Below are 23,273 nucleotides of genomic sequence, written 5' to 3' on the forward strand. Positions count from 1 at the left end.
AGAATTACTGCCGCCATCATCCCGCCCACGTGACATTTGGAACACTCTGAAGCAATATCTCCTAGTGCAATCAGACACAGGGGGAGTTGAGGCTACCGAGCCGACTAAAGACAGCATACAGGAAGCGGAGGGGGGGGAGTGCACCGGGACCTGCCGAAACTTGAGCGGGTCCGATACACTAGCCTGAATGGACCTGACATGGTTGGGAATGTCACTTTTATGTTTTTAAGACACTGCTTTGTAATACTGATAATATCGTGATTCAGAACTTTGTACAAGACTGCAGCAGCTATGTTTTGTGGGAAGTTATGTATGTTCCCTTGTGTTTTTTTAAATTTTTTTTCATCAAAAGCCCAATAAAACAGATTACAAAATTTTTTGGGGAAATGCACAGATGTGCAATGCCATTGATAATCTCATAGGAAAATCCAGCGTGCTAAGCAAAGTAACATTTACCCACTGGGCAGAGAAACACAAATAACTTATGCTCTTTAACAGATACATTTAAAATTGAGCTTTATAAAATCAACATGTTGGGAAAAATATCTCTGGAGGTTTCCAAAGGGTCATTGAGACCTAACACCCCAATTTACAGATTTCGTCCTTTGGCAAACCTGATGGCTTTCACTCCAGGTCAATGGATCTTTGCCACCATATTTGAATAGAGTTGGAACGAGAATTCAAATCATGCATAAATCTTCAAATGTCAGATTCTTAATGTTCAGTCAATGATAAGAGGTACATGAAGTTTTCAAAATCTTTATTAACTTTAAGGATTAGTTGGTTTTGTCATCTTTATTCAGATTAGTTCAGCTTACAGAAATATCAAATAAAAGATTGATAAGTAAATGAAAATTGTCATTAATCTGGCTTAGAGCCTAATCTACCCTAAATAGAACCCATGAAGAGTTGTGGAAAAGAGTAAGATAGAATTGCTCATAAAGAGTCGTTCTGGAAACTCAGCCGAGTTCCCTACAGTCGCAGTAGCAACCATCAACATTTCAGTAAAGGAGGATTTGATCATTGAAGTAGCATTGATCAGAAAAGGATTTGGATGAGGTAAAAAATAAAGTCACCTTTAGCAATAGCTGTCAGTGACGAAAAACTAGAATAAGAAATGACTCTCTTCAGAGTCATAAGGGGTCGAGTCTCAAGTGTCAAGATTTTCATGTCAAGTCTCTAAAGAAAAGAAGTGACTCCGGATATCTGCCTCCTCTCTAGCTAGGAACACTCAATAATATAAAATCACACAATAAAGTAGCAAAATGTTAGCAAGTGTAAATATTTCTCCAATGGGAACCGCACATCCAATGGTGTTGCCGACTTCCGATGCTTCTCTCGATTCCAACGGGAAACATCCATGCCTGTATATTAGTAAAACAATGCTGCATACACTGGTAACATGGTGGAACGTTCTCATGAACCTTCTTACTTAAGCTAAAAGCAGCGTTCTGTGTCCATTGCATATACAATGGCTAGTTAAATGGGCGGAAAGAAATATCAATGACGTTCTAGTTAAGCACACTGTTGTAAAGGAAGCTACAGAGTCCATCTGTTCATGTAAGTTACTTCTTTATTAGTAGCTTGGTTCCAGCATAGATGGTCAGGATGGTAGGAGAAGATAGTTGGTACAAAGATAGCCCCACCAGGAGCAAGCTCCTTACAGCTCAGCCTGAGTAGACCAACTGACAATCTCACCCAGAGAGGCACCCAGGCATTCTATGATGTCATGCAACATTCTAACAGAGCAGTACAGTGGAGAATAGCTGACAAGTACTTTACTACACATCCTCTTTCCTTAGGGAACAACAGAAGTAAAAGTAAAGACAAATAAGATACCCCAATAAATCTTTAGCAAGAAGGTGCAACAATGAGGTGCACATATCCACAGGTGTATTACATGAGGTATCATGAATTCCACTGGCATGAACAGAAATGTGTTAAGGTGTTAAACATTAAAATCGCAAACAAAATTACTACACGCCCCATCCCCCTCCCTTAGGGAAAACACAGCAGCTTAGATAAAAACACTGCAACAAAGAAGGGCGGTCACCCACACAACCTCCCCATACTCGGGTACACCACAGGGTAGACACCCTGTTAAACAAAAGTGGGTGTAAAACACAGACCCTTGGGAGAAAACAACATCCCCAACAAAGAGATACAATAGTGGCTAAGCACTCTAGATAACAAGAAGAGTGCCACCACAACAACAAATATACTCCAGAGAGGAAACACTCTGTAAAGAAACACGAGGTCCCTTGGTAGAAGGCATGCTGACACTTAAAGAGGTCTAAACACTAACGAAAAAGCTTCCCACTCAAAGTTGTACAAGCGTGAAACCCTTGGCCACGAATTCCACGCAGGTAGACTTCGACCGGAGCATGGTGTCCACATGAAAGGAAGACCCAATATAACATTAGGAACCAACCAAAAACTTCACCAAGGAACACGACCGGGTACTAACCCATGAAAACAAAACAACTTCCCCTGGATAGGGTACACCATAGGGTACATGCACCCAAGACAACTAAAAACTAAAATAGAGGCATTGCCTACCCCCACAACCTCCCCAAAGAAATGGGTACACTCTACGTAGGAAGACTCATAAATTAAAGGCATTGACTACCCCCACAACCTCCCCAAAGAAATGGGTACACTCTATGTATGAAGACTAATAAATTAAAGGCATTGACTACACCCACAACCTCCCCAATGAAATGGGTACACTCTATATACAAAGACTACAAAATTAAAGACATTGACTACCCCCCCAACCTCCCCAAAGAAATGGGTACACTCTATGTACGGCAACTAAAGGAGTAGACACACCCACAACCTCCCCTAACAAGGGTACACCCCAGTACACCTAAAATAAACTAGAGTTGAGGCAGAGACCGCCTAGAAACATCTAAACATAAACTGCCCACCGAAGAGACTATAATACAAACTGAGTGCACACCCAAAAGAAAGTTACAGACCCATAGATGAATTAACAATATAGGCAATTAAGAGGAAGGAGCTCCGGTGAGCGATCTCTCACCCGAGATTTCGACAGACAGATCCATACTCGTTGTATTGCGCCCTTCACTTGCTGCACTGGCATCCAGAACAGTACACCACAGAAATGCACAGACCAATGTCCTCAATGAGGTGAAAGGCTTTGTCTCACAAGCCAAGTATCTGGAACTCGACGAAGAACAGAGTTCAACTGTAGGAAAGGAAAACATATCCGTGTCCGTTGCCGAGAAACCGCAGTCTAAGGCAATTCTGAACAAAGTAGTGTCAAACGCTCAAGCAACAAAAACGTGGTTGGCAATGAAAACTTCACCAAAGAATACCTGAGACCCTGTATGTGCTATTACCAAGCACAAGATGGCGGCACGTTTTTGACGCCGCGCCGGGTGGCTCACGGCACGCATGCACTGGAGAGCGTCCAAGAGCAGCTGAGCAGATGCGGGAATGTCAGAAGAACTTCAGGGGTCTGTGACGGAGGTAAGTGCGCGCATGCTGGTGCTCGCGGCAAATATACAAACATTCAAAAAATGCGCACAGCATGGCGAACGGCTAAACAGCCAATGGTCTCACCCCAGAAATGGCACCACTACAGCAAAGCCAATTAGGGAACACACGCAGCCCCACGAATGTCAGTTAATCCAAAACGCTCCGCTTTACACCACAAGAGACCCACAGCGGAACAGGAGCAAAATGCAGTCACCGATCAGATGGCTTGCACTGTGTGCAGCTTTCCGCTGCTCCAAACAATCCCAGCTTGCTGATCTCTCCACAGAGGCACCCAGGCACTGCAGGTCTTGTCACAGATCCAATGGCTTGAGCTGCATGTAGCTCTCCGTCACACCAGCCAAACAGAGTAACAGCCGATTTCCTCACCAGATGAATAAAGATTGTTCACTGCAAGATGCTCAAAATGACACCAGAAGTCTCTCTCCCTTTTTTAAATACATCGCTGCTCGCACAATGAGACTTTGATGGCAATTCCCTGAGGGTGCAGACAAGACACGACACTTGCAGGCAGGCTGGGGCTGAAATAAAGCAAGGGGACACCGCAGGCTTGTTGCCAGAGAGACTGTTCCCTCCTGAACTCTTACAGGTGACAGCAGGCTCCACAGTGATATGAATACAAACGCCCAGGCTGCAGGCTGTCCAGATGGTACAGGCCACTGGTGGGGCTGGCCAGGGCGTTACCTCTGAATTCCAATTGACGTCTTGAAAATGATTAAAGTCTTTAATTCCTTGTGCTTCAGTTCCTTGGTTCCTTAGTCCTTACTCCTTAGAGCACGCGTCAGTTCTTAAGATCGTCGCCAAAATTGTTGTAAAGGAAGATACAGAGTCCATCTGTTCATGTAAGTTACTTCTTCATTAGTAGCTTGGTTCCAGCATAGATGGTCAGGATGGTAGGAGAAGATAGTTGGTACAAAGATAGCCCCACCAGGAGCAAGCTCCTTACAGCTCAGCCTGAGTAGACCAACTGACAATCTCACCCAGAGAGGCACCCAGGCATTCTATGATGTCATGCAACATTCTAACAGAGCAGTACAGTGGAGAATAGCTGACAAGTACTTTACTACACACACATAAAATATCAAAATTATAATTCATTCTAACAGTCTATTCATTCTGTATTACATTCAGGCTTATTGTTGTATGGGTGATCTAATATGGTGTGATGAAGCTAAGGAAACAGAAGCTTGAAGTCAGCACTTTCTCAAGTAAGATGCTGGTGCTAGGTATCATCATCATCAAGTTTATTATGATATGGAACTCCTATGGAGATCCACAAAATTACACACAAAAACATTAAAACATTAAAAACAAGAAATGCATTTCAATCAATAAATAGTCCTTCCTTTGCACGAGGCGGCCACATTAAAATCTAATATCCTACGTACTGTACGGAATGCAGAGGACGATAAAACAGCCATATAAAACAACAAAGTGTAAAGTATCACATACAAGGAGCAAAAATAGAACAAAGCATTCCTATAAAGCAAGTGAATAAATATTAAGACACATATCCACCCAAATAAACAACCATAAAAATATTACAGTGTAAGAAATAGCATTAGAATTACCAATAAACAGCTAAGAAAGTGTTAAAAAATTGATAAATTCTATTACAGACCATTTCATTTGGTGGGGACAAGACAAATAGCCGGGCCTCATGGGCGGAATGAATGTTGAATTTGATGTATGAAGGTCTTAAAAAAATACACCTAGCCTTTTGCAATTCCGGACTCACAAATAACACGTGATTAAAATCTTGAACTTGTAAACAACAGATTTCGCAGAATCTTTCCTCTTTCGGTATTTTATCCCAAATGCCAGTAATATCTCTTAGGGGCAGTACATTGAGTCTCAATAAGAGCATCATCCTTCTAATCCCACGAGGTAGGTTCCAAGTTAAAGAGGGCTGTGGTTTGTTCCCAAGTGGGCTCCCACAAACCACTTTGTTACGCGACTTGGGCTGACTTAAAGCAATATCTCTGACCAGACTAACGGAGGTCACAGACTTCTTCATAAACAGCTTCAATACAGACTTTGGCATGAGGGAGTCAGTGTTCCAGTTCAGCCCAAATGAACTGTTTGCTCACTCAAAGGACCTAAAGAATGTCGATTGTTCCTTCAGCTTAGCAAAGATTTCCACACTCAAGGCAGCCCTGTGTGTACCCTCTTCCCCCCAGAGGGGAGAATAACCCCACCTCAAAACCGCTGCCAGGGATAAAATATATAAGAGGAGAGTAAGCCAAATTCAAGACATAAAGCAGGGGAGGTGGCCAGAGGGTTTAAGTTATAGATTTGGCACAGGATTCGACCTTCCGCCTTATCGAACGAAAGCCAATGGTACATATCAAGCACCTCAGACGCATATGACAGGGAAGGGCAATTTTAACCCTGAACACTGACAAAACATGGTCAAAATGGCGTCTCCCACATGTTTTGCAGAATCTGTTCAGTGCTCTAGCCTGGGAAACGGCCCTACTTAACCAGAGTTTAATATGCTCTTTATCTCGCTGTGAGAAAGTGGGTTTCTGTTGTAGTAAACCCCCCCCCCCCTTTTTATTTTGTTGCCAGACTACTGATGCTCTTTGACTTGATATGCTCTGGGGCCCTGCCAATCAGGACCCCAGGGCCTGTGTTCTTTCCCCAAAACAAAACCCAAGTGGCATCTCTGGCCACATGTCAGCCCCTGGTAAATGGTACCCTAGGTGCCCAGGGCCCTGTGACCAGAGAAGGCCCCTAAGGGCTGCAGCAATTACTGTGCCACTCTTAGACGCCCTGTACTCTGACACACCCACACTGCCTTGGCAGGCTGAGTGTCTTGGTGCAGAACAAAACAGAGAGTCAACATGGCACACTACCCTGTGTGTCATGCCCTCAAGCACACTGCCCTGGCATACCTCAGTCACCCCTTTAGCTGGGTGCAATATGCCAGTGGTGTGGGTACAGGTGCATAAGCCCTGTACCCCTACAGTACCCAGGTGCATTCCTGGGCACTGTAAGTGTAGTGCTGCCATAAAGAGTATATGGTGCTGGGAGGTTGTCATTACAAACTCCACAGCACCATAATGGCTACGCTGAAGACTGAGAAGTTTGGTATCAAACTTCTCAGCACATTAAACCCACACTGATGCCAGTGTGGGATTTAATGTAAAATACACGAGAGAGGGCAACTTAGAGTTGCCCCCTGAAACTAACCCACAACCCGTGTCCTGACTGAGAGGCTGCCTAGGCTGCCACCCAGTAGACAGGTTGCTGGCCCCCTGGGTAGAGAGCCATCCGCTCTCGTGGGCCTGCAACAATGCACATCCTGGGGCGAGGTGCCAAGCCTCCTCCCCCAGGATGGGCAGGGGAAGCTTCAAAGGCATGCCGCCTTTGTGAGCCTCCCCAGACCACTTGCTGCACTCAGCAACTGGTCTCCACAGGTTCTGGCCCCCACCCAGGCGGGAAGACTGGCGGGAAAACCCAAGTGAGGAAAGGGGGTGTGCCAGTCTCTGCCAACCCCACCCCTCAGGTGGGGGAGGTGAGGTGAAGCTCAACTCCGGGCTCTCGCCATCTTGAGGATGGGGAGTCCTACCCAATCAGGACTAGGCTCCTGCCCCCGACCCACTGGAGAGTGGCAGGATAAGGGGTGTACTCACCCCAGGAAAGGGCCCCATTGGTCCCTGACCTTTCCCTACTTGTAACACCCCTAAATTTAGTATTTAGGGGCACCCTGAACCTTCCTTCCTCAGATCCCGATTCCGAAACAAGAAGAAGAACAAGAAGAAAGAAGACCTGCAGTGAAGCTGGTAACAAGAGGACGACACCAACTGACTTGGCCCCAGCCCTACAGGTCTTTCGACCCTCAAACCTGCTCCTGCTAAATCCCGGCTTCTCCTGTGGTCAGCAACCTCGAAAACCCCAGAGGACCTGACTGCCTTGCTCATCCAAAGACTGGGACTCCCACGAGCAGTGGTTCTGCTCAAACAGCAACAACCCCTGGTGCCAGCCAGGAACCGCAAATCCAGCACACTCTGCACCCGTCGAGCCCGGCCTGTGCCTGAGTGAACAAAGTCCACAAGGAAATCCCCCTGGCGACTGTGACCACAAATCCAGCACACAAGGACCCTCCTCGATGCTCCTGGCAACGCCTGCAGCCTCACAACCAGGGACCCCTCCAACCACGACCAGCAGAAGGTAAGATTTCCCGATGCCAAAAGACACCCCTGCACCCGGTGCCCTCGGTCCCCCTGTGCCCAACTCCTGGGTGCCGACCTAACCTCCAGCTCCCCAACTTACCTCTCGAAGTGGTGGTCGCACCTGAAGAATCTCCGTCCCCGAGCTTGCAGCCTGTTCGTCTTGCAACTTTCCCATTGAAATCCATTGAGCGCCTGACGGCTCAAAAGCACCCTGCACCCAGCCGGCCGAGTGCCCCTGGAAGTGCAGCATCTGTTCTATTCTACTTCCCCACTTACCCTTTGTAAGTGACCAGGAGCCCAGCTCCCACAGCCGCTTGGCCTGCCTGCTAGCAGCCACCAACCAAAGGCCCCCTGCCTGCCTTAGGCTAACATTGGGCCTACTCTCTCTGCACCCGGCTGCCCCTGTGCCGCTGAGGGTGTAACAACTGTACCTACCTGACCCTGGGAGACCCCTAAGTCTAACCCCAGAACCTTAACTCTGCCAGTCGAGTACTTACCTGAAAGCCGATAACTCACATTTTCTCCATAGGGTAACATTGACTGGTTTTCACTTGGAAATTCTTCTGTGTCAAGTTTTGAAACTTTAAAATATTCACAAAAAATCATCCGATCAACGAAAATGAAATTACTCACCTGTTACCAGGAGAGATCCCAGTGCTGGATCTTTGTGCCCAGCACTGTCCCTAAAAATTAATTACAACTGGGATTTTCCGATAACAAAACTTTCCTCCATAGGATAACATTGCCTGGTTTTTGCCAGAAATTCTTCTGTGTCGATTTTTGAAACATACAAGTATTTCTCAAAAATCGCCTGTGTAACAAAAACAATTTCTTTCAACTGTTTACAGGAGATGCACCAGGGCTGAATCCAGGATCCAGCCATGAGTAAGAAAAACCTATGCAAAGTAATTGATATTGCATTTACTTAAAGATTCCCATTGAGCTCAATGGTATAATTGTGTTTAACTTGTGTTGCCTATTGCAACAACTGTAACTATTGCATTTAAAAGTCTATTGCTTATTGAACGTATTCAACTAGAGCATCTCATTTGAGAAAGTATTTTGATACCTACTTGCGGTTCTAAAATAAAACAACTATATATTTTTATATACAAAACCATTGGCCTAGAGTTCAGTTCTTGAGTGTGTGGGACCATTTGCTGACTGAGTGTGTACAACAAATGCTTTACACTGTCCTCTGATGCTGCCTTACTGCTCGAGCAAGCTACCACTTTAGAGAGTAAGGTTATATCTAACTTTAACCTCTGGCAAACCTCTGGGTACTCTTGGACTCTGTACACACTGTACCTTACCTTGGTGCAGTATATACAGCGCCGCTTTCTTACACTCGCCCGTTTTTTTGAAAAAACCTTTCCGAGATATAAATAGAAATCAACCAATTCCAGTTTTTCAGACCCCAACATCCACTGGTAAAACCACTTTATTCTGAGCCCTTTCTTACGGAAAAAAAAAGTTGGCACCAGGTATCTGAGTGTAATTCCATGTTGAGACTCAGAAGGTGATGTGGGATACCCAGTCGAAGGAGCTTTCTCCACAGCATTTGGTGGTCCACTTTATCAAACACTGTGGAGAAATCAATGAATGTAGTATGGACTGGCATGCCCAGTTAAAAAACATATTTCTCTACAATGGTCTGGAGGACTGTGATGTTATCCACAGTACTATGTTTCTTTCTGAAACCGGCTGGGGGTTTGATATTCTTATCATGGGCCCATTGTTGAAGATGACATAGGATGCTTTTAGCAAATAATTTGCCTGAAGCATCCAGCAAAGTAATCAATCTAAAACTGGATGGCGAAGTTTTCAGGCCCTTTTTGTACAAAGCGACTCCAACACACCCCTTCCAAGAAAGGGGAATATTCCCAGTTCAATAGAAATAATTAAACAGCGGGGCAAGAAAAGCTCCCCAGGCAACTGCCTCCTTTTTAATTAACACATTCGGAATTCCGTCCGGACCTTGAGCACCAGATGTTCTGGTGTTCTTTATAAACCCCACTAATTCATCCGCTGAAGGAAGACCAAATTCCGAAAAGGAGGACTCCTCCACTCCAATCCTCACAGGAACGTCTGGACTGTTGTTCTTATATAATAGGGAGATATAATCCACCCATTACTTCTCTGGGATAGGAATAGGCAGAGCCTTCTTTCTTGAGTCACAATATTCCGCTATCAGGCACCAATACTTTCTAGAATCTTTGACCCTTGCAGCTTCTCTCAATCCAATCCACTTAGAGTCATACTCCATTCTCCTTTCACTGAATTTACGGTGACTTCTTACTCGTTTGAGGCAATCAATTTCCTGCTGATGACCTATAGAGAACTATAAATGCTATTTTCGAACTAATCGATTAATTTCTTGATTTAATATTTTCAATGAAAGTGTGCCTTGTTTAGACGAGTGAGGGCCAACAGATCTAGAGCTTAAATTGCGAATCTCTTCCATTTGGGCCTCAAATCATTGAATGGTATTATCGGGAATACACCAGACCTTTCTACATAAGCCCTCTTAATTATCAAACTGACCTCAGCCATATTTTTTAATGTCCAAAAGGAACGTCCATTTACTTTATTAAAAACAGCCATACCCAGGCCGGAGATCCCCGGATCCAATGCAGGTAAATCAAAAGCCACTGTAATACCCACCACACTATGGTCACTCCATGCTGATGGGAGAACAAATATGTGAAAATAGAGGATGCACTCCTTCCCTTACGTAAATACGTTGATTTTCGAAATAGCTTCATGTAATGCGTGCGGTCAGAAACTGTGATCCGTCCCAGTCACAGTGTTTCATACAAGAGTTCACACCAAGGCACTCCTCTCGCGCCATCACTGCCGCACTGCTGAATGGGGAACATTTCCCTATCATATATTCATATTTTGCGCTTTGAACCATGTTCTTCATATATAAACCAGCGTTAATCCAAACTTTCATATCCAAACTTAATCAATCACTGCAGAGACAGTGTCATGTCACTCCTTGGATTTTTATTTTCAATTTTCAATTTTTCACATTGATACTGCGCGCCCATCCAGGCTTTTCACAGTAGCACGTAATCGAAACAAATGATATGACGTCTAGGTAAACTCATCTCTCTTAGCCCAATGCATTTCGAGTCTAGTATGACTCTTCGTCAGGGGTCACTGCAATAAATTAAAAAACAGCTCAAAAAACGGTGAACAACAGACCTGAATAGGTGTCAAAATATATTACATCACCCTCAGTCTGGGACGTCCCAGTCTGGGACGGATCACAACTGGGACGGATCACAGTTTCTGACCGCACGCATTACATGAAGCTATTTCGAAAATCAACGTATTTACGTAAGGGAAGGAGTGCATCCTCTATTTTCACATATATGCTTCGCAAAATGTTCCGCCCCACAGAGATTTGCACCCCACTATGAACAACTGTTTAAATTTGAGTCAAGGTACGCAGATCACAGCAGAGACAGCGTAAAGCTTGAGTGAACCTCATCGAGTTGTCATCATCATAGAAGATATCTTGGGGAACAGTTTGAGAAAGTACTGATCTGTTAACATTGGACCTGATGGATTTTCGTTTTGTAGTTCCACCGTTTTTCACGTTTTATTACTAAAAATGTTTGTCACAGCATGATTTATGTAAAATGCGCACATTTGGGGTTTTGCTTGCTTGGGGTTGTGTTTCGGGGGTAGTTGAGGGCTGGGAGTAGTTGGCAAGGGAGTGTTGGGTATCGTTGTGTGGACTCAGTGGGTTTGGCTTAGGGCACTGTGGGTTGTAATTAACGGTTCTTTTATATTTGAGGATTTAGTTTAGCTATAACACTGATAGATGTGGAAAAGCGCATTTTGGGAACTGTAGTTTCGGGATTACTGCACGGGCTATTTAGGCACAGCTGAGGGTTGTTAGGTCACGGGGTTGAGAATTTGATTGATTGGTGCACGGAGGCGTGTGACGTTGGTTTAAAACGAACGGGAGCAACGGGCAGTGTGAGACTATCATGTTTGTATTTTATGAGAGAGGTGTACGAGGAGATTAGATTGTCGACTCCGTCTTTTTTGAGGTAATGCACAGTGTTATGTTTGATGTGAATTTTTGTGGGGCGAGTGAAAGGGAAATTGTGTCTTGCAGAGAATGTTGGGTGTTCAGTTAAAAGGTGAGGTTACAGAAGGGAATGTGAACGTCTTATCGATAGTATTGGTGAGTTGGGAGGCGGAGGGGTTTATAGATAACATAAGTGTGTTACCTAGATATACATGTGTCAAGGACAAGGTGGGGTGAGTTTATTGAGGGTGATGTAATATATTTTGACACCTATTCAGGTCTGTTGTTCACCGTTTTTTGAGCTGTTTTTTAATTTATTGCAGTGACCTCTGACGAAGAGTCATACTAGACTCGAAAGGCATTGGGCTAAGAGAGATGAGTTTACCTAGACGTGCATATCATTTGTTTGGATTACGTGCTACTGTGAAAAGCCTGGATGGGCGCGCAGTATCAATGTTAAAAATTGAAAATTGAAAATAAAAATCCAAGGAGTGACATGACACTGTCTCTGCAGTGATTGATTAAGTTTGGACATGAAAGTTTGGATTAACGCTGGTTTATATATGAAGAACATGGTTCAAAGCGCAAAATATGAATATATGATAGGGAAATGTTCCCCATTCAGCAGTGCGGCAGTGATGGCGCGAGAGGAGTGCCTTGGTGTGAACTCTTGATGGGAGAACAAAGACATTTTCGCAAGCCCCAAACATTTGATAAGAGACAGCCACATAATCTAAGAGACTCTGAGTAAGGAGGGAATGAAACGTAAATAGAGCTATTTTATCTGCAGGGACTCTCCCATTTAAAATTATCAGATCTATACTTCTGAGGTTCTCAAGCAAAGAGAACCCTCATTTATCCGTTTTTATATTTTTCAGTAGTAAAATCTCTGGTATATGCCAAATTTCCTCTTTTTCAGGCTTGGCATAGATCTCAGAGGCAGAGTTAGGGACTTCAGCATTTAAATCTTCCACGATTAATTCTAGGGGCATTCTTCCCTAATAGCTATATCATAACAAATGAAAAAAGTATACTCAGCAGTGTACAAATTTTCCAACAGGAAGTAAGAAGAACTACCTTTATCTCCCAAGTGGGAGAGGAGTTGGCCTAATGGCTAGGGCGCTCGACCTCGGAACTGGGTTCGAGTCTCGGTAATGACGCCGAACATCCTGTGTTTCTGGGCCAATCACTTAATCTCCCCGTGCCTAACAAAAAATGAATGTGTGTCCTCATGTAACGTAACTGGTGCTCTGTAAAGCGCTCTGATACCCGATTGGATTTGGGTCAAGTTCGCGCTATGTAAAACTCTGCAAGAAAAAAAAAAAGTGTGCCAACTTCAAGCATATGCAAAGATTTGACGGATGGTGAAATACCGTCTGATTCCAATTAATCAAATTCTTAAGCAGAATAGCAATCCCCCCACTAGCGTGTCCCCTTTCAGAGTGCTTAGCCTAACTGTAAAACACAAAATAGCCATCACAGTCAAATTCTTTAGAAGACCAGGTTTCTTGTAAACACATAATTAAAGGGTTCAGGGTTTTCAAAAAATTTGATTTGATCTCATTGTGACCCAAACCAGACATATTCCATGACAATAGTAAACCCCCTAAGCTACCTCTAAGGATCATTCCTTTCCGCTGGAGGGCAGATATTGTTCAAGGCTCTCGCGATCCAGCTCGACTGGGCCAATTCATCTTCCATATCCGGGGCCTGAGGATCAGCTGCCAAGCCCATCGCCATATTTATTGATCATCCCCTTTTGCACAAAGAGACCACAATATTTTGGGGATTACTAGGTAAATACTTGAAGTCGGGACCCATTGCATTTGACTCCACTGGTTTAATGGCCTTTGGAAATTTCAGGCACTGAATTATGGAACTCATGGGGGAAAATTCCTCATATTCTAAAACAGATGTAATATCAATCCCTTTGCTCGCACTGCCCCTTGGGCCTTTTCACCTGTTTGTGTGCTGAAGCGGTAGCTTATGCAATCCTTGCGGGATGAACCCTCTCTACTCACCCCATCCCCGGGCAACCTGCACTTATTCCCCTTCTGACATTTAGTGTCTACTAGCACTTATCTTGGTGACTCCACGAAATACCCCCCTCTCTTCCCTCTTCTTCCATATGTTTCTGTACTGACCTCTGGCAATGTGTATTGGTCTCCACTGGTTGCTGTTGCTTGTCCCTCTCTTTTCCTTTCTTTTCAGGTGTCTTTTTTGATTTACGATACTGTCTTGCTTTCTATAATATGATTGAGCATATGCTGCATACGCTGAGATTTTGATTGTATGTCATTGTTGGAATTTTTTTTTAAAAAAAAAGATGTAATATCAATCCCTCGTTTAAGAAATTGCTCGCAATTCTGCATAACCAAATTAGCAACAATCGGGGTGCCAAAAGTAACTCTAGAGTAGGGAAAGGTAACAAAAGAGTTAATCTTCACGTTTAAAATATCTCTACTAGATTTCAACTTTAAAGCCTCTATCTCAGAGAAAAAGCTAAGAATGAATCATCTATGTACCGGAAAGGATTCGTTGTCAAATAACCAAGTGAAGTCCAGAATAGAGGATGAAACGTTCTGCACTACACTGGTTTTCTAAATGGGGTCCCTCGAGGGGACCCATAAAGGTACCCTATCCCTAAGACTAGAAACTTGTGCACAGCCATTAGACTGAGTATTCGGATGTGAGACGGAAGTGACGGGTTCAGCGTCCTCCATGTTTCTATTAGACCATGGAATGGTCCCTGTGAGAGCTCTATTGGGCCCATCCTGAATGATACTCGCCATATGAACCCACAGCTCTAGATTACTAACTACCCTAACCCCAGACTCCGTCTGGAGCATGGAAACCCCACATCCCAGCTCGTTAATCAAGGGTAGTTGGACTTCTTGGGGCAACTGCGGCATCCAATTTGGTGAAGACACAGCCGGTCCAGAACCCCCCAATCTCCCAGCTGAAACCATATGCAATGAGGGGGCCTCCATGGGAACCCCTCCTTCGAACAGAGGTTTAGGAACTCCCTCCTCCATCATTGTATGTGTGTCACTCTGCCTGTACGGGATCCGTGCAAAATGCAACCTTCTTGCTTTTCGTTTAGGAAGTTGTCTCATCTTTTTATGTTTCCTTTTCATATTTTTCGCCATATGATTTCTTATGGGGCTTCCCCTCTTTCCTGTCTTCAACCTGCCCCCCCTGGCAGTTTAGGGTACTGGGAATGGGAGGTGGAGGGAGTTAGGACCTCCTCCTTCCCTCCCCTACCCAACAGAGAGACGGGTCCCCTGGTTTTCTCAACTTCTCCGATGCTCCTTTTTTTTAAAACCATTTTTAAACAAAGGAAAAGTTTTCAATATAGTCTTTCCCAAAGGAGGACCTAGTTCTACCTCCCCAAATAATGTGTTTAAAGAAAGCTTTTCCTTTTCGAGGTTACGTATGGGTTCTATGGGGTACAACAAATAAAGGGGTATACATGCTTGAACAGAGACATCTCTCAGCTCTCCCGAAAGAGCAGATGGTAATGGCCTGTAGTTCACAGATGCTTCCATATGGGAGTGTGTCATAAATATAGGTTTAACGGTGCCAAACTTATTTACCTTTTGTACTTCAAACAACATTGCAGACATCATTTCCAGTTTATGATCAGAACTTAGTACAGATTTCTGCAATAGGGGCAAAAAGAGTATAAAATTGTTACAATACAAAAAAGATATTCAGAAGGGGCACCCTCCTCATCGTTTCCAGTCTTCGGCTGTGTACAAGGCAAGAATACATCATGAGCAGATTCTGAAGAAGAACCAATCAGATGACTTGTGCTACAATATAGAGGGGGTAAAGAGAGGCGCCTAGGAGAAGAACTTACAATTAGAGAGTTCTTTTCATTAGCTAAACTTATTGGCCTACCTGTTGTGGTAAATAAAAAATTCCTTTACCTGGACTGAATTTGATACATAATCATAATAAAATAGCTCAGTAAAATGAGAGGCAGAATCCGTGATATTAGAGTTTCTGAATGGGCTTTATTCCAATAATCGATTATAATCGGATGCTTCAAGTTCCATCACCACGGGGTTCAGGAAGTGAAGTACATACTTTATTGACAAGAAGTAACTTTTATAGTACATACGTTATAATGAAGCAAATACAGTAGGCGTAATAATTGATAAGGAACTTGACGTGGTACCTGCGTAACCGAAAATGGGTGTTTACAAGGAGTAAAAAGACACATGATTGGTTATGATATCATGCATAGGTGGATCTATAAGATAATACTTGACATAGATGCGCGCGCAGCAGCATGACGTGTAATTGACGTGTAACTAGGGGGTGAAGGGAACTTGACATTAGCTCTACATGTGGAGACGAAAAGTCTGGGGGTCAGATCAACCTAATCCCAAATCATATCTAACATCCTATGTTTAAAGAACTATGTTATCCATAAAGAAGGACTCTCGGACAGAATCTATTCTATACTGACTGTGCGTGTGTGTACAAGCGTCTAAGTGTCTACACTGAATGCGAGGGGGTAGGAATATTCCATGGTGACAGGGCTATGAATTACTTGCATGAGGGCAGAGAAGCCGGGCCTTTTGCTTGGTAACTGGAAGAATGTTTACTTAAGCTACTAGGCAGGAATGCATCGGCTGAGGGGGAAGCAGATAATTCGAAGGTGAAATACAGCTCTTGGCAGAGAATAGGCTGATGTCAGGCTTCATGAGCCGCGCAGAGAATGAGACAGAGTTCATGGTCACAGATGCAGGCTCAGACTGGAGCTTTCAGAGGCAGAAGGCAAAAGGAGTTTGATGACAGAATCAGGGCCTACTTGCCTGGACTGTAAAATGGCATAAGTGAACCATATTAAGCCGGTGGCCTTTCATATTTAGGAATGGAATATCCGGCATATTCATGGCGGATCTGACAGAGGACATGTTGACGGTGGACGCACATGTATTTGCGTCTTCATAACTGGAACTGGAGGGAACATACATGTACTTGTGACATGCACATAGAACCGTTGGGGTCCAAGATAGGGGACATAACTGACCAGGAAAATCCACATTTCCACATTCCCTCCTTGTCCCCCTACTTGCCCTTCAAGAGATATCGATCTTCATCAATCCATCGATCTGTTCACATAGCATCATTTGTTCTTCTTTCTTTTTCCGGGATCTTGAATGAAATCTTGGTGGTGGAATACACGATGTGGCACACAGACCACAAATCGCTGGTCCACATTGTAGACATAGACAGCAACTGAATAGTATGAGAAAGCCAATACCTAGGAAGGATAAAACTCTCCATCCCCAGGCTGATATCACACTCCAAAACCAACTGGACCAAGTCCAAGTGCCTGGGTTCTGGTGTATCTGGTTTACAATCTTATGAAGGCGAGTGATGGCTTTATATACAGATGGCGAATTTTCTGGTATGAATACGCAGCAACTTGATCCGATGACCCTACAAGCTCCGCCCCTATCAGCCAGGATGACGTCAAGGACAAGACGATTTTGAAGCACAACAATCCGCATAGCAGACTGCTCTTCTGTTAAATTGCCTAAGGCGGAAATAGTCTCATTCACTACTGCTTCAAGGGTTCTGGTTAATCTACGTATCAGCTTACTATTAGTAACAGTACCTATATAGGGAAAGATGCCTTTATTAAAATCTACATACTTGTCCCATGCCGTTTCAGTGTAATCGACAATGGGGAGATCTCTCCGCTTTCTGTTGTGTACTAAATGAATATTTCTGTAGTAATCAGGAGGAGCTAGAAAAACAGGTGGCAAAAGGAATGCAATGTAGCAGGTACCATCCCAATCTGGAGGTAGACGCATATATGCAGTCTGACCACATATGAAGTAGGAGTGGCGAGAAGCTCTAAATGAAGATTTGCCTTGATCACGGAATTCTACTATAGTATTGCATTTACTATGGCCCATAGGTATGGAACCAACCTTTCTTACACACAATTCACCCTTCGCTGGGAATACTGACATGGTGGGCAAGACTAGTTCAACTTCGGATACGACATTTAGAATCATGAGATTAGGTGTAAAATTACCTAATCCATATACTTCATTTTCTAGATCGGTTCCTGTTCTTTTGGGGCGACCCTCCTTGTCAGGGTAGCAGACCTTGAGTAAGACCAGGTTCAGGTTTCCCCATATCCAATGATCTTGGTAAACTGCTGTGTCTGAGTCTATGGAATTGATTAAACTAAACCATGCTCCACAGGAGCCATTATGTGTGAATGGATGTGGAAAGAAAGGCAGGACTCCTTCATAATTCTGATAGGGAGGGAGTCGGCCACACACCCAACAATTGGTGGCATTACTAGTCTGATGGGAATGATGTAACATACTAATGAATGTGTTATTGCGCAGCGCAAGTCTATAAGATAATTCATGCGGAGGTAAGTCACTAAAAGAATGTTCAGTAGTAACATTATAAACATGTCTAGAAATAGGGTAATATATGTGCAACAACATACTCGTAATAATTATTAAAAGACTCAATAAAAACAGAATTAATAATGTCCCCATACAGTAGCTACGCAGTGATTTACAATACGCCTGTCGTTTCAACATTTTCCGGGTATTTTCTCTACTCAGGTCCAAGGGATACATGTCAGAGACAATTCAACCGCTTCACCTTGGAGAGGACTTAAACAATCAAATTGCTCGACTGTTTGGGCCTAAGCTTTAGTTTGTAGTTCTTAGAGTCATTTGGTTCAACAAAGGGAAGTTCTGAATCAGTCTGTGAGGGAGTGCAGGGCACAATGTCTATATCCGAGGATAGTCCATGAAATTTCTTGACGTGGCTTGAATGAATCCAGCCCTTGCGGCCCTCGATCTTCACGGCTGTCCTCGTGGTCAACAGGACCAACTTGGGTGCTTTCCACCTGGGCTCCAGCTGGGTCTTTCGGTCGAAATTCCTCACAAACACCAAATCACCCGGAACAACGTCATGGGGTTTCACCTCGGTGTTGTCGGGAAAGGCTGCAGCTACCTGTGAACGACAAGATTGTAGTGCAGACATCAAGGAAGCCAAGTAATCTGTCAGCATATTACAGTCAACATCAATTATTTTGCGAGGTATAGGCGTCCCCCACATATTCGGTGGTCTGCCGAAGATCACCTCATACGGGGATAGCCCTGTTCGAGAGTGTGCTACCATTCTCATGTAAAAGAGTGCAACGGGTAGCGCTACTACCCAGTCGACACCTTTTTCTCTGCATATTTTGGACATTCTGATTTTCAGGATCTGGTTATGTCTTTCTACGAGGCCTGCTGCCTCGGGGTGTCGGACACAGTGGAATTTCCACTGATATCCTAACAGAAGTGAAACGTGTCTCATTAATTCGGATGAGAACGGCTGGCCGTTATCTGAGTAAACAGCACGTGGTAAACCGTATCGTGGGAAGAATTCTCGAACCAACTGTTTGGCAGTAGTCGGGGCAGTGTAATCTGAAACCGGGTATGCCTCTGTCCAACGGGACAGAGCGCAGACAACTACAAGAACATATTTGAATCCTCGACATCGTTCCATCTGGATATAGTCCATCTGGAGTACTTCAAAAGGATGGTTAGGAGTATGAAATCCACCCTGTTCTACGGGAACGCTTTTTCCTGGGTTAAACTGACAACAGATCATACAGGTACGGACCTTTTGTTTTGCTGCTGCTCGTAAGTGTTTATTGAACCAAATGTGTTGAATGCTGTCTAGCATAGCTTTTTCTCCTAGATGCGCTGGACTATGTATAGTGTTGATTATAACTTGGACCATTGAGTCAGGAAGGAACCATACAGACTTTTCCTTCATCATCCATCCTTGGTCCGTTTGGATCCCCCCTAACTCAGTCCATTTCTTTATTTCATCTGGTGTAGCATGTGTCTGTATGTCAATTACGTCAAGAGTAGGATCTTTAACTGTCATGCAATGTGTCGGGACTATTGTCTTTGTCACGTCGGGGATTTGAGTTTGAGCAGTCTGTTTAGCTGTTCTGTCGGCTAGATCATTGCCTTGAGAAATGATATCAGTAACCTTCGTATGAGCTTTACATTTCATGATTGATATTGCAGTGGGTAGATGTATTGCATCTAATAAGGCATGAATGAGGGGTCCGTGCTGAATGTGGGCACCGTGGGAAGTTAAATAACCTCTCTCTCGCCACAGCACGCCGAAGTCGTGTACAACTCCGAATGCATAACGTGAGTCAGTGTATATGTTGACTTTTTTATTCGTGGCTTGAATACAGGCTTGTGTCAGAGCGATGAGCTCTGCGGCTTGAGCTGACAAAGTATTTATACGATTAGTTTCAATGACTTCAGTATCTGTTGTGACTGCGTAAGCGGCCACTAACTCTCCTGTACTTGTTCTCATGCATGAACCATCTACATACAATGTCAGGTCTGGGTCTGATAATGGGACATCGGTTAAGTCTTGTCTGGGTTTCGTTGTTATCGTAATAACTTCAATACAGTCATGGGCTAGTGGGTCTGTTCCTATTACAGGTAGAAGTGTGGCAGGATTCAATGTGTTACAGCGTCTGATTTCTATATGTGGCTGAAACAATGTAAGCTCATATCCTGTAAGTCTGGCTATGGTCAAGTGTTGTGTTTGCGTTCTATTCACAAGAACCTCTACTGCGTGTGGTACTTGAACTGTCAATGGATGTCCTAACACTATAGCATCGCTTTGTCTGATTGCTAAAGCTGTCGCTGCCACTGATTTCATGCATGCAGGCAAAGCCTGAGCTACGGGATCTAATGTACTAGAAAAATAAGCACATGGTTTGTGTGCTCCTGCTTGTTCCTGTGTGAGTACTGACAAGGCAGTACCTTCGCGTTCTGTAACAAAGAGTGTAAACTGTTTTCTGTAACATGGCGTTGCTAAAACGGGTGCTTGACATAAAGCTTTCTTTAAGCTTTCAAAAGCTTGTGTGTGTTCCTGAGTCCAAGGGAGAACAGTCGGTGTGGCTGCCTCCTGTGTGGTTAACTGAATGAGTGGTTTTGCTAGAAATGCGTACTGAGGGATCCACTGCCTGCAATATGACGTGAGGCCTATGAAAGCTCGTACTTCCTTTTGTGTCTTGGGTATTGGCATGTTAGCTATTAACTGAATGCGGTCGGGTGTAAGCTGCCTTCCCTCCTTGGACAGCGAGTGTCCAAGGTAAACAACTCGCTGGACACAGAATTGCAGCTTAGAAGGGGACACCTTGTGCCCCTTTTCGGCTAGGAATTGTAAAACTGTCAGCGATGCTTTTTCACATTCAGGTTCGCTTCTTGCGGTGATCAGCAGATCATCGACGTATTGAAGCAGAGCGGTGTTAACTGGCATGTGGATACTGTCAAGTTCTCGTTTCAGTGCTTGGCTATAGATGCTGGGGCTTTCTGTAAATCCTTGAGGTGCGCGTGAGAATTTAAAACTGCGCCCATTTAAACTGAATCCGAACAAATATTGACTTTCCGGATCTATTGGGACGCTGAAAAAGACATTTTTGAGATCAATTACAGTAAAGAATGTTGCTTCGGAATCAATAGCTGTCAATAATGACGAGATATCTGGGACCACAGGGAATTGTGGCACAATGCATTTGTTTAACTCGCGCAGATCAATAACCAATCGATATACTGGCGGGGCTGTAGGATCTGTTCGTTTAAGAATCGGAATTATCGGTGAATTACATACATTGGAGTCTGTTTCTACAACTACTCCTTGGGCAATTAGCTCGTCAATGATTTGTAGTAAAGCCACTACAGCATCTGGTGGTAACTTGTATTGTCGCATCCGTGGTAGCACCACTCCTGCCTTGAGTGTGACTCGATATGGTGTAATATTCATGCAACCAACATCAGTAGGGCCTTGTGCCCATAGATGTGTAGGTAAAGTCTGTAGTCGGGGATCCATGTCTCTAGACACATAGTGACCTTTAAAATCACGTAAAAACAACCTTACTCCTTCCGGAGAACAACATATTATGGCTCCTAGGGCTTTCAGAGTTTTAATTCCTAACAGATTTTCTGGGCATGATTTAGTAAGCAATAAATCTGTAGTTCGTGTCAAAGGTCCTATCGTAAGTGGAAGAGGCTGTGATACTTCATTAACAATAGGTTTTCCTGAAAAACCAAGGGAGATATTCTGAGAGCCTGAGAGGGGTGCCCCTGGAACTTCACTACGTTTTATAGTTGTTCGACTTGCCCCTGTATCGAGTAAGAATTTTCTATCTTGACCTAATAATTCACTATGTACATAAGGTCCTTCTTGATCTACAGGAATCTCGATAAGGGGTAAGTCAACTTCCCTCTCTGGGCTAGTTCATGCGTAACGCTGATACTCAGGATATTCATACTGTGCAGTCTGATACATTTGTCGTGTTGTGGTCTGTGTGGCAGCAGCAGGCAACGGTGGTGCAGCTGGCACAAACTGTATTGGCTGTTGTGCGGCTGGCATGGCCTGGGCATGCTGCATAGCTCCTTGTTCATTCTGATCTTGTCTGAGTGGCCGTGGTCTTTCTTGTGTTTTACCTATGGCGATATTATGTTTTAAAACTGGACAATCGTGTACGTAATGACCTGGCTTCTTACAATAATTGCATGTCCCTTTTACCGGTCCTGCTGAATCGGAATGTGTCATACCCTTTTTATGTCCTTCAGCTGGTACTGTCTGGGCAACTAGCATTTTCATTTTTGTGTCTTTCATGCGTCTGTGTTCATGTTCCTGTTCCTCTTTAATTCTATTGTGATGGTACTGTAACATTTGTAACATTTGTGTTGGAGTGTTACCTTGCCAGGTACTCTCGAATTTTAATACTCTATTCTTTACCGCGGACAGAGCGTTTTCTACTAATTTTGTTACAAACAGATGCGGGTATGATTCGCTACTTGCTTTTATGCCACTATTTATACCAAAACATTTTTCAAATCGGGCATAGTAATCACTAGTGTCTTCATCTTGCTTCTGTTTACAGGCTGAAATTGTACCCCAATCTTCCTTTTTCGTAGTTAATAAACGTGGCAGTACCTGTACTAGCAAACCTGGTAGTGCTTTAGTTTTATCCCCGAGTCCTGCTCCTGCAGTTCGGGCCTTTTCTTCCGCTTCTAACACTGACCATTCTATCTTTTGGTCTCCTACCTCCCACTCTTTTTCCTTGAGTTTCTCATAAATGCCAGCAGGCATCAACACCTTTAATATCGTCATAATGTCGGGATAGGTATACTCTCCCATGAGTAACATGTCTTTAATTTCTCGGTGAAAACCCGCTGGGTCTTTGTCATGACTAGGTACCACTTTCTTCATTTCTAACAGTTCTATTTTTGATATGGGCGTATATACAAATACGCGCCTAAACTCGTCGCCCTCGCCTTTTATTGGGTGTACTTCTCGTAAGGGATTCTGTCTATCCATGTGATACGTTGTTCTTTCCTTGCTGGGCAATGAGGTATGCTCTGAGCATATAAAAAGAATATACTGCTTTCTTGACATTAGAATTTCTTTAATTAATTCAGTACCTGGACCTCTCCATT

Source organism: Triturus cristatus, chromosome 4_2 (genome assembly GCF_964204655.1).
Source record: "Triturus cristatus chromosome 4_2, aTriCri1.1, whole genome shotgun sequence".
NCBI lineage: Eukaryota > Metazoa > Chordata > Amphibia > Caudata > Salamandridae > Triturus > Triturus cristatus.